The sequence below is a fragment of the Schistocerca piceifrons genome, chromosome 2 (assembly GCF_021461385.2).
Source record: "Schistocerca piceifrons isolate TAMUIC-IGC-003096 chromosome 2, iqSchPice1.1, whole genome shotgun sequence".
In the NCBI taxonomy this organism is placed as follows: domain Eukaryota; kingdom Metazoa; phylum Arthropoda; class Insecta; order Orthoptera; family Acrididae; genus Schistocerca; species Schistocerca piceifrons.
The window spans coordinates 1,045,335,948-1,045,351,627 of NC_060139.1; the positions used below are offsets into that span (position 1 = coordinate 1,045,335,948).

The window sequence follows — 15,680 nt, forward strand, 5'->3', positions numbered from 1 at the left end:
GAACCCTGACAGCATCGCCACCATTCTGAATAATGGTTTTCGTGCAGCCACAGGACGTTGTGTTACGAATCTGTGCGCAATAGGCTGCATGATGCGCGACTTCGTCCCCAACGTCCACGGCGAGGCCCATCTTTGCAACCACGACACCATGCAGCTTGGTACAGATGGGCCCAAGAACATGCCGAATGGCCCGCTCAGGATTGGCATTACGTTCTCATCACCGACGAGTGTCACATATGCCTTCAACCAGACAATCGTCGGAGACGTGTTTGGAGGCAACCCGATCAGGCTGAACTCCTTAGACATACTGTTCAGCGAGTCCAACAAGGTGGAGTTTCCGTACTGTTTTGGGGTGGCATTATGTAGGGGCCGACGTACGCCGCTACTGGTCATGGAAAGCGCCGTAACGACTGTGCGATACGTGAATGCCATCCTCCGACCGACAGTGCAGTCGTATCGGCAGCATATTGGCGAGGCATTCGTCTTCATGGACGACAATTTGCGCCCCTATCGTACACATCCTGTGAATGACTTCCTTCAGGATAACGACATCGCTCGATTAGAGTCGCCAGCATGTTCTCCAGACATAAATGTAAATGTCGTGTGACGAGGGCCTCCCGTCGGGTAGACCCTTCGCCGGGTGCAAGTCTTTCGATTTGACGCCACTTCGGCGACTTGCGCGTCGATGCGGGTGAAATGATGATGATAAGGACAACACAGCACCCAGTCCCTGGGAGGAGAAAATCTCCGACCCAGCCGGGAATCGAACCCGGGCCCTTAGGATTAACATTCTGTCCCGCTGACCACTCAGCTACCGGGGGCGGACTTCTCCAGACATGAACCCTATTGAACATGCCTGGCATAGACTGAAAAGGGCTGTTTATGGACGACGTGACCCACACGCCACTCTGAGGCATCTACGCCGAATCACCGTTGAGGAGTGGGACAATCTGGACCAACAATGCCGTGATAAACTTGTGGATAGTATGTCACGACGAATACAGGCATGCATCAATACAAGAGGACGTGTTACTGGGTATTAGAGGTACCGGTGTGTGCAGAAACCTGGACCACCACCTCTGAAGGTCTCGCTGTGTGGTGGAACAACATACAATGTGTGGTTTTCACGAGAAATAAAAAGGGCAGAAATTTTGCTTATGTTGATCTCTACTCCAATTTTCTGTACAGGTTCCGGAACTCTCAAAACTGAGGTGATGTAAAACTTTTTTTGATGTGTGTACATTGTCCTTCACTATTTACAACAGTCGGCCAACGCTGGAGTGAATTTCGATTCTGCGGCTGCAGAAATAAGCGGTCTTGAGACAAAGAACTCCTCGATCTTGGGTGCGCATTTCCATCCGGAAAGGAAATTCCTTGAAGACTGTTCGATAGGGAGCGGAAAAGGTGAAAATCTAAAGACACAAAATCAGGTGAATATGGTGGGTGCAGAATGACTTTCCAACCCTACTCCTGTATAGCGTTTGTTGTCAGCTTATCAGAATGCGAGCGTGCCTGAATCTTATGAATCTTTTTGAACAACCTGTACTTACTTGTATTTATCACGAATTTCACACCCAGCGCAAAGTCCCAAGTGACTGGAAAAAAAGCGCAGGTGTCTTCTGTATGTAATAAGAGTAAAAGAAGGAATTCACAAAACTGCAGACCAATATCCCTAACTTCGGTTTTGCTGCAGAATTGTACAACATATTCCGATTTCGAATATAATAAATTCCCTAGAGACCGAAAAAGTCTGTCCAGCACATCTTGACTCCCGAACAGAAACGACGCGTGGGTGCCTGCCGATACTTGATTGAAATGCAAAATGTGGAAAAATCTTTTCTGGACAGAATCATCGCGTGCGACAAGACTAGTAACGAACTCAAGTGCTGAAATTCTCTTGAAGGTACAACGCTTTGACGACATAACCGACGTTCAAGACGATGTGACGTGCAAGGTGTACAACATCAGAAACGCTGTGACTGTTTCACTTGGTAGTACGAACGTTCTGTGCGTTCCACAGGAGGGGGAGGGCGACTATAACATGAAGCAGTAAAACTGTTGTGAACAAACGAAACTAGTTTCGTGCTCCCATTACTCTGCTTTCTTAGACTGCTCCGAGAGAAGGCTCACCAAAGTAGAACACACGAAATATTAGTTCACTTTGTTACATACACGAATAAAAGATTTACGTAACTTTACCACGATTCTTTGCCACAGGACTGCTTGGTGACTTACAATTGTTATTGACTACGAAAACGCCATTTGATGCACAGGTTAACAAACTATTCTCCTGCATTACAAAACTCTACATATACCAAAGTACATTTCATCACGATGTTTATGTAGTGTCTAGGAAGCCTGCATACGCGGTTCGCTAGACAATCAAACAAGTCGTATTAATAAGTTTTATTACAATAAGAAAATTGAAATAAGAAAATTACAATACTTAACTTTTGCAATTACACAGATGTGTCGCAATCAAAGGGTGACATACAAAACAATCACTCTTCTTCAGCATAAACAAACGCTAGTCTGTGCTACATAGAGAGTACAAGCTAAGTGACTTGCGTTGACGCCGCTATCAAAGTCTCTAATTTTGAATCTGCTATTGATCTAGGCCTCAGCAGTCGGTCGCGGCGCTTATGACCTCTTCACTTAGGGGCCGCTGCCGTCGCGTTGTCGTCCTGGAGGGAGGTCCGATGAGCGTGCGATTGGCTGACTTCTTTGTTGTTCCCGAGTGACAGGCCGGCGCTTGACTTTACACCGTAACAGTTTAGCAACTCGTTGGTCCTATGATGTTAATTCCTTCACATAACGTCACGAACTGAGGCTGGGCTCTTGCATGCTCAACATTATGTTGACCTCGATGTGAGGGCCTGCCGTGCTGAGGGGTTATCTTCTGGAATGCCTCCCACGGTTCTTGCGGATTGTAGCGAGTCCTCGCCAATATTTGTAGTACCCATTCGTGTTGCTGACTTCGGTATGGCACTTCAATCTCTGGACAATACCAAGAAAACCACCATCTTGACTTTTTTCTCTGTCATTTATTATCGAGTTACGATGTAAGATATTTTTTGGACTCAACGCAGTATCTGAACAATGCAGAGGCTTCGCTATACGGTAACTAAACCAAGACAGTTACATTTTGTTCATGATAATACACTGATTATGTTAAGACTTAAACAACACAGAGATTCCATGTAGCCGGCCGCGGTGGCCGTGCGGTTCTGGCGCTGCAGTCCGGAACCGCGGGACTGCTATGGTCGCAGGTTCGAATCCTGCCTCGGGCATGGGTGTGTGTGCTGTCCTTAGGTTAGTTAGATTTAAGTAGTTCTAAGTTCTAGGGGACTTATGACCTAAGATGTTGAGTCCCATAGTGCTCAGAGCCATTTGAACCATTTTTTAGATTCCATGTATGATTATCAAATTACCATTTTTTTCGCTAGTAGGCAAGCATAAAGACCGTCAAAAGCCTTCACACTAACGGACCGAAAGCCACTTGTCATTTTTAAGCATAAAATGTGGACTACAGCTGGCCGGGGTGGCCGAGCGGTTCTAGGCGCTACAGTCCGGAACCGCGCGACCGTTACAGTCGCAGTTTCGAATCTTGCCTCGGGCATAGATGTGTGTGATGTCCTTAGGTTAGTGAGGTTTAAGTAGTTCTCTAAGTTCTAGAGGACTGATGACCTCAGCAGTTAAGTCCTATAGTGCTCAGACCATTTGAACCAGTTGTGGACTACATTGTCAGTTCAAATGTTCAAATGTATGTCAAATCTTATGGGACTTAACTGCTAATGTCATCAGTCCCTAAGCTTACACACTACTTAACCTAAATTATCCTCAGGACAAACACACACACCCATGCCCGAGGGAGGATTCGAACCTCCGCCGCGACCAGCCGCACAGTCCATGACTGCAGCGCCCTTAGACCGCTCGGCTAATCCCGCGCGGCCATTGTTAGTCCATCTGATGCAAAGAACTGACCAAGGGCTATTGTTCTCTAAGCTGAATTTATTTTCTTCTTTTCTTGTGCCTTTGTCGCGCATCGGCGCAGGTTCGGCCTGGTTATGAATGGATTTGGCACGGTTAGTTTAAGGGCGGCCGGATACAGTTCCTGTCGCAAGAAAGCTAAACTTTATTATTCCTTCAAATACACCATCTTAATATGCAGCGTAAAATTTCAAATTGCATACGGCGAGCGAGATTATACACAGGTGAAGCTTTGTACTACTAGATTCGTGTCGCTGATTATGATGGTCAAAATTAGATAAAAGCTGATGTCATTTCGTGTACCTCAAAACCGATTATTCCATTTACACTGAGAATTCACACATGCGGGAAACAGAGTTGAGCAGCTCTAACCAAAGGTAGAGAAACTTGTCCCTCGACAGATGAAGAGACTTACGTTAAAGAGACCCTCAGACGAAAATCCAACGTTTTAACCTACTGCCTGTGAAACAAGGTACCGGATTATGTCTCACGAATATGAGACACTCGAGAAAGGCTGTTCATCAGGTTGGTGCATGCCATAACCCTTGATGTCACGATAATTTTTGGCAACTCACGATTATCACCCACTGGATGCTCCTCAGAATCTTGCAGCCCTTCACTTTCGCCTGTCTGGGCGGCAGCTGAGGCAAGCAACAAGCCGATGGTGCCCGGAGATTGGCGCTGGCTGTCCTGAGTTCGCGTCCTAGTTCGTGTAGCGCCAGGCGGGTTGCGTAGTTCAGTCGTGTCGGCACGGCGGTGACAACACAGTCTGGGAAGGATCCGGGTTTCCAGCAAGCTGTCACTGATCATCTCCAGAACGTCGACGGCGTGAAAGGCAGGCAAGCAGTTGTTTGTGATCTATTAAGAAATCTGAATATACTTGCCTAGCGGCTGACTCCACTAAATAATGTCTCATACATCCTGAGACGGAGAACATTGTCTTTCATTCTATGCAGTAGTAGCAGGTAGGTACAAAAGACAATTTCAGTTCCTCAGCCGCTCTCGGAACTGGCAATCGTGAATTCGCATCCGTTAAACAGCACTTTAACCGGTCTCCCACACTCGTCGAACTGAATTGCAACAAAATGAGTTATTTCTGTGTGGAAAGAGAGCACGTTAAGGAATTTGAGTTGCTCGTTGGCTCACTTCTGTAGTGATTTAGGGAAACTACGGAAAATCGAAGTTAAATTGGTACATATGGAAAACCATTTCTTGCTCTCTACTGCATGAGGTAGCACTGCTAAACAGGACGAAAAAATTAACTTTCCTTCCTTCTGAATTACTGGATTTTGTCTTGCCGAAGGTAGAGGCAAGTGTGGAAGAAAAAATCGATTACGTTCAGGAAGGAGAACTTCCGAACTCTGCCGCATTCGGGCAATGAAAGATTTCACTTCCGACAAATGAAAATTCGTACCAATGCCGGTATTCAGAACCTGGTCTCCTGCTTACAGGGCAGAGGTGTTAACCGTCTACACCACATTGGCACAGGGGTTAGACACAATTTCACGGAATACTCGAGTACGCCTCCCCCCTTAGTCCAAATTCTCATTTGCCGCACACTACCAAAGTAGCGCCCCTGACCTTTTTTCCTCTTATTGCTCGTGGCATCACGCTAAGTCCTGTACGATTCAGGGCTAAGAGTAATCCGCAATGAATAAACATAAGAGTATAAAAATTGAAGGAGGGGGGGGGGAGAAAAGAAAGGAGAGGAAAGGAAAGGAATGGAAAAGAAAGGAATTATTGATATCAGCTGCATTAGGACTTTGCGGGGCATCAGTGGCGACGAGCGAAAATGGACGCCGGACAGGGATTCGAACCCAGGATCTCCTGATTACTCTTTTTTTGTTGTAATTTTCTTTGTGATTGTTCATCCTATTTCTTCGTAGCGGACGTTCCATGACGCTTGTTCAAGTTCATTGTTGATCCATTAACTCAGTTTTTTTTTTTTAATACAGAGGGCAGCTAACCCTCTGACTGAACATGCTGAGCTACCGTGGCGGCTATAGGCGATTGCGTTAACCACTGCGCCACCCGCACACAGGGTTTGTCGCAAGCGAGCCGGCCGGAGTGGACGAGCGGTTCTAGGCGCTTCAGTTTGGAATCGCGCGACCGCTACGGTCGAAGGTTCGAATCCTGCCTCGGGAATTGATGTGTGTAATGTCCTTAGGTTAGTTAGGTTTAAGTAGTTCTAAGTTCTAGGGGACTGATGACCTCAGCAGTTAAGTCCCGTAGTGCTCAGAGCCATTTGAACCACTTATCGCAAGCAAGTCCTGGTCCGGCACACATTTTCGCTCGTCGCCGCTTGTGCTGGACCAAGTCCTGATGCAGCTGATATCAATGATTCATTCCCTTTCCTTTCACCCCTGTCCTCCTTCAATCGGCATAATATATTCCATAGCTGTCGATTCTGCTTGCTAGTTTTTCCTTCGCAGTTACACTTCACAATCACAAGATCAACAGTGGACATAAGCCTTCCTGATGTCGCTCTTTAGAGAAAGACTGGCGTCAGGAAGGGCATGGGGCCACCATATGCTACTAACATTACCAAATCCGATAGAACAATGCCGTTACGTAGCGAAACAGAGGAAAAAAAAACATCAGAAGAAGAAGAGCAGTATTATTCATGTGTGTTATTATTTTCATTTAACAGTAAGGTATTTCATGAATCTTAATTTTTTCATGCAGGCAGTAATTAGAAATGAATAGATGTTAGTTTTATTTTAAAATATGATTCGATATTTATTAACTAACATTTCTATTTGTTAATATGTACGGAAATTAAACAAAAGTAAAATAATAGCGACATTCGAACCAGCAACTTTACGCTTCCTAGGCCACGCACTCAGCTACCAACAACTATACGAATGTGTTATACTTAATAGCGCATCAGCAATCTTCAGTGACGATTTTTTCTTGGTTCTTATTTATTTATTTTGTAATTGTGTCGTGGAAATAGAAATGCCGTGTGGCTATGGCCTTCCGTCGGGTAGACCGGTCGCCTGGTGCAAGTCTTTCGAGTTGACGCCACTTCGGCGACTTGCGTGTCGATTGGGAGAAAATGATGATGATAAGACCAACACAACACCCAGTCCCTAAGCGGAGAAAATCCCCGACCCAGCCTGGAATCGAACCCGGGTCGTTAGGTATGACATTCCGTCGCGCTGACCACTCATCTGCCAGGGGCGGACAGTTGTGTCGTGCTGTTGTATTAAATTCTGACAGTGACCCGCATATGAAGAAAATCGTTGAGGATTAGTCCGTAAAGTCCCCTTGTCAAAGCTGTACAAGGAAAGTAAAAGTTGTTGCGTCAATAAAAGATAAAAAATATTGGGATTGGGTATGTCACAGCAGTTACAGGGTACATTCGTGTTGCATCATCTTATTTTGTTCTTCAACAATTTAACGAATAGTACACGCGCAGTCACCAAAATGACAGCCTGCCTACAGCTGGGAAATGGAGCGCACAGCCTCCATTCTGAAGGGGCAGGTTGGTGAGCGGCGGTGACCCGGGGGCTCCAGGGAAAGGGCACTACCGGAACAATGGCTGGTCGCTTGTGGACCCGCGACCTGCGAGGAATCCGCCGAGGAAGGAGACGGCTGCGCCGCGCCAAGGCTGCACTCGCGAAGCTGCCGACGCGTTACCCGAGGCCACGCGTCGCCTCTGCTCTCACACGTGCAGGCATCTCCCAGCCCTCTACCACAAACGTACAGTAGGCGCAGCTTCTCCAGAGAACACTTTACTGTAAGCGAGCATCAGCGAATTCTCGTGACCAAGTGTTGCCTTTTCTTCTACATCTTCAAGATGTGTACGTTGGAGACACAGTCGTTTACACAGAGCGAGGTGGCGCAGTAGTTATCACACTGGACTCACATTCGGGAGGACGACGGCCATCCTGATTTAGGATTGCCGTGAGTTCCCTAAATCGCATCAGGTAAATGACGCGATGGTTCCTGTGAAAGGGCCCAGCCGACTTCCCTCCCCATCCTCCTCTAATCCGATGGCACCGGTGACCTCGCTTTTTGGTCCCCTCCCCTGAATCAACCAACCAACACTCGTTCCCAAAGATAACGGGCGCTTTCACAGGGCTGCATGCATATGTTTCTGGTTTTTAGAACAGTCTGCTACGCTACCGCAGCTTACCTGGCCCCCGAAATCACCCAATCTCAATACCTTATACTTGGTCCGGCCACATTAATGCGGCCACCACTTATGTTCGACGTCAGTGTGTGATAGCCACCCACATATGGCACATGGCAGCACTAGCAGTGGAGGATATGTAAAGCGTGTCGGAGTGACGTGGACAACACTGCAGTCTCTATCGTAATGTGGAAACGGAGCGATTTATCTGACGTCCAATAGGGCATGATCGTTGGCTTGCGGGCCAAAAAACAAGCATTTCCGAAAGGGCTAAGTATGTCAGTTGTTCGCGTCCCGCCGTGGTTAATATACACCGTGCATGGGAAAATGGCGCTATCCAAACCAGGCGCCGAGGCAACTGTGTTTCACAACGGGCCGTAGGTGACAGGAGCGAACGACGGCTGCGGAGATGTGTACGGGCGAATAGACATGCAGCTGTTTCACAACTGGCAGCCCAGATGAACCAAGGGGCAACTAACAAGTGTTTCCTCAACGGCGTCCGGCGAACGTTGCCATGTATGGCCCTCCGCAGCAGGTGCCTGGCTCGTACACCCGTACTGACTGCTATTCATCGGCGCCGAAGGCTAGAAACAGCGCACCAGTATCGCATCTGGACGTCCACTGCGTGGTGACAAGTGGCCTTTTCAGATGAATCACGTTTTACGCTCGGTCGGGCTGGAAACAAACACCCTGCAGCAAACGTCAGAAAGATACAGACTGGAGGAGTGAGCACTGTGCTGTGGGGAATATTTTCGTGGCATTCCTTGGGTCATCTGTTCATTGTACAAGGCACAGTGGATCAACACAAGTATACATCTATCCTTCGGGACCATATCCACTCACATGCAGTGAGGCATACGACAGCTACCAGAAGGACAATGCAACGTGTCGCACATCTGGCAGTGTATATGCGTGGATCAAAGAACACCTAAATGAGTTTGCCGTACTCCTCTGGCCGCCAAACTCCCTGGATAAATGCCCAATCGAGAGTCTGTGGGACCACCTGGATCGGGCTGTTCGCACTATGGATTCTCAAGCGACAAATACAGCGCAGCTGACCACGACGCTGGGGTCAGTAACGCTCCACATCCTTGTTTTGACAAACGTTAGCCTACGTTGTAGCTGATCAGTCTCGAAGAGAGCGTGCCAGACCTGACGAAGCAATGCCGTGTGTACATCTTTCCTCCTCGACTGCAGGATAGCGTCCTCATCAACTACGTCTTGCATCACGAGCACGCCTGGAGCTGGATCTCGGGCGCGAAGTTCCGGAGCGACGTTGCGTCACCGTACCCTGGAGTCGGCTGCTCCCCGGCTAGGCGTGGCGCCCCAGAATGCCTGCGCGGCGCTCGGCCCGCGACCCGCGCCATTGTGTCGTAAGCGGGCGGACCCCGCCGCGGCAGAGGCTGCGGAACTCGCGAGCGCCCGGCCGCGCGTGGGCGGCGCTATATCTGGCTCGGGCTTTTGTCACGCAAATACCGCGAGCGCGCCGCTCAATGCGGGCCTGTTAGCGGCTCATCAGTCGTAGGCGGGCGCGGGACTTCGTGTTCCAGCGTGCGGTTACTGACACCGTTACAATGAGTCGGTTGTGGTCCACGCATCTCATTCCAGTCGCCTTTACGACCCATCTGCGCAACTATGACATCGCTATGTCACCTCCGGCATGCAACAACAGGAGTATTTATCCTTACTCTGCTGTTGCTTGGTTATTAAAAACGTCGGTCAATAAATAACGCAGGAGCCACTGCAGCCATATCTACTCCAACAAATATAATTCCCAGGTCAACATACGGTTTTTGGAGGAGGGTACATTTTATGTATTTCAGTCACTCTCTCCCCTCCTAATTCCTGTTCCAGTCGCGAATAATTCGAGGCAACAACGATTGTTGGCGTTTGGGATAACCTACAAAGGCACTATGCGTCGTCCTGGGTGTGTACCTAATAAACATTACCGTCCGTTTTACAACTGCGGCATACTACACCACGAAGATGACGTGCTACAGACGCGAAATTTAACCGACATGAAGAAGATGCTGTGATATGCAAATGATTAGCTTTTCAGAGCATTCACACAAGGTTGGAGCCGGTGGCGACACCTACAACGTGCTGACATGAGGAAAGTTTCCAACCTATTTCTCATACACAAACAGCAGTTGACTGGCGTTGCCTCGCGAAACGTTGTTGTGATGCCTCGTGTAAGGAGGAGAAATGCGTACCATCACGTTTCCGACTTTGATAAAGGTCGGATTGTAGCCTATCGCGATTGCGGTCTATCGTCACATTGCTGCTCGCGTTGGTCGAGATCCAATGACTGTTAGCAGAATATGGAATCGGCGGGTTCAGGAGCGTAACCGGAACGCCGTGCTGGATCCCAACGGCCTCGTATCACTAGCAGTCGAGATGACAGGCATCTTATCCGCATGGCTATAACGGATCGTGCAGACACGTCTCGATCCCTGAGTTAACAGATGGGGACGTTTGCAAGACAATAACCATCTGCACGAACAGTTCGACGACGTTTGCAGCAGCATGGACTATCAGCTCGGACACCATGGCTGCAGTTACTCTTGACGCTGCATCACAGGCAGGAGCGCCTGCAATGGTGTACTAAACGACGAACCTGGGTGCACCAATGGCGAAACGTCATTTTCCGGATGAATCCTGGTTCTGTTTACAGCATCAAGATGGGTGCATCCTTGTTTGGCGACATCGCGGTGAACGCAGATTGGAAGCGTGTATTCGTCATCGCCATACTGGTGTATCACCCGGCGTGATGGTATGGGGTGCCATTGGTTACACGTCTCGGTCACCTCTTGTTCGCATTGACGGCACTTTGAACAGTGAACGTTACATTTCAGATGTGTTACGACCCGTGGCTCTAGCCTTCATTCGATCCCTGCGAAACCCTACATTTCAGCAGGATAATGCACGACCCCATGTTTCAGGTCCTGTACGGGCCTTTCTGGATACAGAAAATGTTCCACTGCTGCCCTGGCCAGCACATTCTCCAGATGTCTCACCAATTGAAAACGTCTGGTCAATGGTGGCCGAGCAACTGGCTCGTCATAATACGCCAGTCATTACTCTTGATGAACCGTGGTATCGTGTTGAAGCTGCATGGGCAGCTGTTCCTCTACACCCCATCCAAGCTCTGTTTGACTCAATGGCCAGGCGTATCAAGGCCGTTATTATAGCCAGAGGTGGTTGTTCTGGGTAATGATTTCTCAGGATCTATGCATCCAAATTGCGTGAAAATGTAATCACATGTCAGTTGTAGTATAATATGTTTGTCCAATGAATACCCGTTAATCATCTGCCTTTCTTCTTGGTGTAGCAATTTTAATGGCCAGTAGTGTATATGAAAAAGGGAAGACAGGACTAAGTACAGCAAATTACAAGCCAACAAATAACTGGCAATAAACAGCTTAATGAACGGAGAAATGACACCTGACAGACTGCATGGTACACAACAGACAAATACGTTAAATGTATTCGCAATCACGATTGCTCGCCTTACCATGTGGCTCTGCGTGCACGACTGACGGCCAGAACCAAACTTCCATATGTCATCAACGGTGCGTCTATGACCTGTACTCGCACATCTATTGTGTATACTCCTGTACGTTGTACTTGAAAGACGCTTGCCCGGTATTGGCAGAGAAGTATGATATTGCAGTGCATGTGTTATTCTGAGTGCGATGCAAAGTTTCTTTGGACATGTAGCGTTCATTCTTTTCTACACCTAACGCTTGTCCTTATTCGCCGCAGTGCCTGTTCCTGCGGCGACTTTGCATCGTAATCAGAGTAACACAGGCACTGGAATATCATAAAACAGACAAGAGTCGAGAGTACACACATTTATCCCGAACATCCGAGAGTGAATAAGCATGAAATGTATAAAGCCGACACGTCGTACAGTCCACTGTCTTATGGTATGATCCGCTGTTTTACAGAGCATGGACCGTACCCATATCATCTCCATCGTGTTGGACTAAGTGACACAGACATGTGCACATGTGGAGAAATCGGCACAGCGGAACACATCACATTACACTGCGACATGTTCAGACACATACGACAAAGGATAAGATAGACGAATGACTGGTTAGAACTAAACACCAGCCAGATAAAATTTCACAAGCACTCCACACAGCATACAGAAAGGAACCACCGTACATGAGACGGAGAATAGGGAATCAACCTACAACAGAACACAACACATGGAACGATTCCGGCAACAACAAAACCACTGACACACAGACGTCAACAAACTGAGAACAAGACAACATGGATACGGAGAACAATATAAAATAAGAGAATAATAAAAAATGCATGTACTTCTAGAATATTAGCCAACGATAGAAAGTATATACGATTTGTAATTATACTTACACGTAAATAACTGCGAAGTTTAATTTCGTAAAGACTTACATTCAGAAATACAATGAGCTGAAACTTCCTGGGGAGGCGAGGCTCGACGAACTTCCGAGGCTTGCCTGCCACAGGAAAAGCCATGCCATTGCCAGTAATTACACACGAATGTCGTACTACTGTCAAAGGCCGTCTAATCAGTAATTTTCCCATAACAGATCATTTTCCATAATGTATTACTGGAAGCTGCACTATTGCCGGCCGCGGTGGTCTAGCGGTTCTAGGCGCTCAGTCCGGAACCGCGGGACTGCTACGGTCGCAGGTTCGAATCCTGCCTCGGGAATGGATGTGTGTGATGTCCTTAGGTTAGTTAGGTTTAAGTAGTTCTAAGTTCTAGGGGACTGATGACCTCAGATGTTAAGTCCCATAGTGCTCAGAGCCATTTGAACCATTTAGTCTTGTTTTATTGCCCTGAACAATTTTTGTTAGAAACGTGGAACAATGTACAGCAACATGAAAAATTGTAAAATGTACGGACTGCTTTTTAAAATAGGCAGCATGTTTTTAAATATGTAGCAAATGAAATCAATGTCGGCAAACTTTGTTATGACCTCGAATCTAATTTTACGTTCACGACATTTGGGCAACGGCCTTGCCTCAGTGGATACACCGGTTCCCGTGAGATCACCCAAGTTAAGCGCTGTCGGGCGTGGTCAGTACTTGGATGGGTGACCATCCAGGCCGCCATGCACTGTTGCCATTACTCGGAGTGCACTCAGCCTCGTGATGCCAATTGAGGAGCTACTCGACAGAATGGTAGCGACTCCAGTCAAAGAAAACCATCGTAATGAGCGGGAGAGTGGTGTGCTGACCCCACGCCCCTCCTATCCGCATCTTCAGTGAGGATGACACGGCGGTCGGATGGTCCCGATGGACCACTTGTGGCCTGAAGACGGAGTGCTTCACTACCTTTCCGCGAGATAAACATAGGAGGAAGTAATATACGGGGTGATGCTTATTGACGTTTAAAAACCACTAAAGGGACGTACGTAACGCTGAGGCAAGTAATTTAATATAAGACATACGGGCAGGAAATGTCGGGAAAGACCTCAAAAGCGGATGACAAATGTTGAACATGTGAAGCCACTCCGGGCCTAAGTGCGCGATTTTAGCGCGTGGGGCCCAAGGTTCGAATCTCGCATCTGGCAGGAATCGTGATTTTTTTTGCATTACGGCGGAAAGTTGTTTGTTTGCATTGAGCTAAGATTTATTATTTTATTTACCGTCTTCGCTGGGTAACTGCAGAGTACAGTCCAACGAAAACCTGCCGTATTGCGTCACAGGTAAATAAGTATAAGTTTCCGAACTGCATGACTACCATTAAATGACTCGCGTTTTCTTTATTATCTAAAGTCTGTAAACAAAAAAGGAAGGGACGAAAGGAAAGAAACACAAAATAAGGACAACTTCTGTTTACTTACAGCGAGGACAATAATTTTGTAAGTTCAACGTTTACAACAGTTGACATTTATGAAGGGTGGTCGAAAACAGAGTAGCCTAGCGGATCGATCCTTACCACTGCCCTGTATCGGCGAGAGCAGTAACGACAAGCCTAATCGCTGCACTTGCGGCAAGATACGTCGTCTGGTCACCTCACGTATTCAACATTTGTCGTCCACTTTTGGAGAATTTCAAGACATCTGTCGCCATATGCGTCTTATATTAAATGACATATCTCAGCGTCATCTGCGTCGCTTTGGGAATTTTTACACGTTCACAAGAATCACTCTACAGAGTGTTACAAAAAGGTACGGCCAAACTTTCAGGAAACATTCCTCACACACAAATAAAGAACAGATGTTATGTGGACATGTGTCCGGAAACGCTAATTTTCATTTTAGTTTCTTCCATCTACGCTCAATGGAGCACGTTATCATGATTTCATACGGGATACTCTACCTGTGCTGCTAGAACATGTGCCTTTACAAGTAAGACACAACATGTGGTTCATGCACGATGGAGCTCCTGCACATTTCAGTCGAAGTGTTCGTACGCTTCTCAACAACAGATTCGGTGACCGATGGATTGGTAGAGGCGGACCAATTCCATGGCCTCCACGCTCTCCTGACCTCAACCCTCTTGACTCATCTATGGGGGCATTTGAAAGCTCTTGTCTACGCAACCCCGGTACCAAACGTAGAGACTCTTCGTGCTCGTATTGTGGATGGCTGTGATGCAATACGCCATTCTCCAGGACTGCATCAGCGCATCAGGGATTCCATGCGACGGAGGATGGATGCATGTATCCTCGCTAACGGAGGACGTTTTGAACATTTCATGTAACAAAGTGTTTGAAGTCACGCTGATACGTTCTGTTGTTGTGTGTTTCCATTCCATGATTAATGTGATTTGAAGAGAAGTAACAAAATGAGCTCTAACATGGAAAGTAAGCGTTTCCGGACACATGTCCACATAACATATTTTCTTTCTTTGTGTGTGAGGAATGTTTCCTGAAAGTTTGGCCGTACCTTTTTGTAACACCCTGTATATTGGCTTATTGTTCTAGGAACTTGCGCACCCGGAAATTTAGCAGTGATCCACATCGTTGTGCAGAACGCCCCGCTCGCATATTCTGCCTGTCGAGTTATATGAACATCTGCGTGCCATTTTCGCACTTAATAAATAAATCTGTAAAGAAAAATGTTGATCTTATTTGGACCTTCTCTATTTGCTCTGTCCATCACATCTTGTACGAATACCAGACTGACGCTTAATATTCAAGTATTGGTCAAGCGAAGGTTTTGTTAGCTGTTCCTCTGTGGGCCGCTCGCATTTCTTGAGGATTCCTCCAGTGAATCTCAGATTGCCATCTGCCTTACCTCTATTTTTATTTAGTCGTTTCACTTCATATAGCTCCGTACGCATACTCTTAGAAATTTTTTGGCTGTGACTATTTCCACTGATTGGTCAGCAATTATGTAACCACACAAAACTGAGTTTTACCCCATATTTATGAGCAATATTTTACATTTGTTTATGGTAACTGAAGAAAACTTCACAAGCCAAGATCGCTAAAAGAGCATTTTATTGTATGACCGGTATTGACAGAGCTATGCTAATATCATGGGATCTCATGCTTTAAAATATTTTACAATACGTTATCCATGTTACGGTGTAAGATCCG

General features: G+C 47.0%; 1 protein-coding gene and 1 pseudogene across 2 annotated transcripts in view; one reads left to right on the forward strand and one right to left on the reverse strand.

The window, feature by feature from the left end:
* The window catches only part of LOC124777167, a 614,765-nt gene that overhangs the window by 437,944 nt on the left and 161,141 nt on the right, over positions 1–15,680 (reverse strand). The gene's annotated exons all lie outside the window — the stretch shown is intronic.
* LOC124778908 lies at positions 13,139–13,256 on the forward strand (annotated as a pseudogene).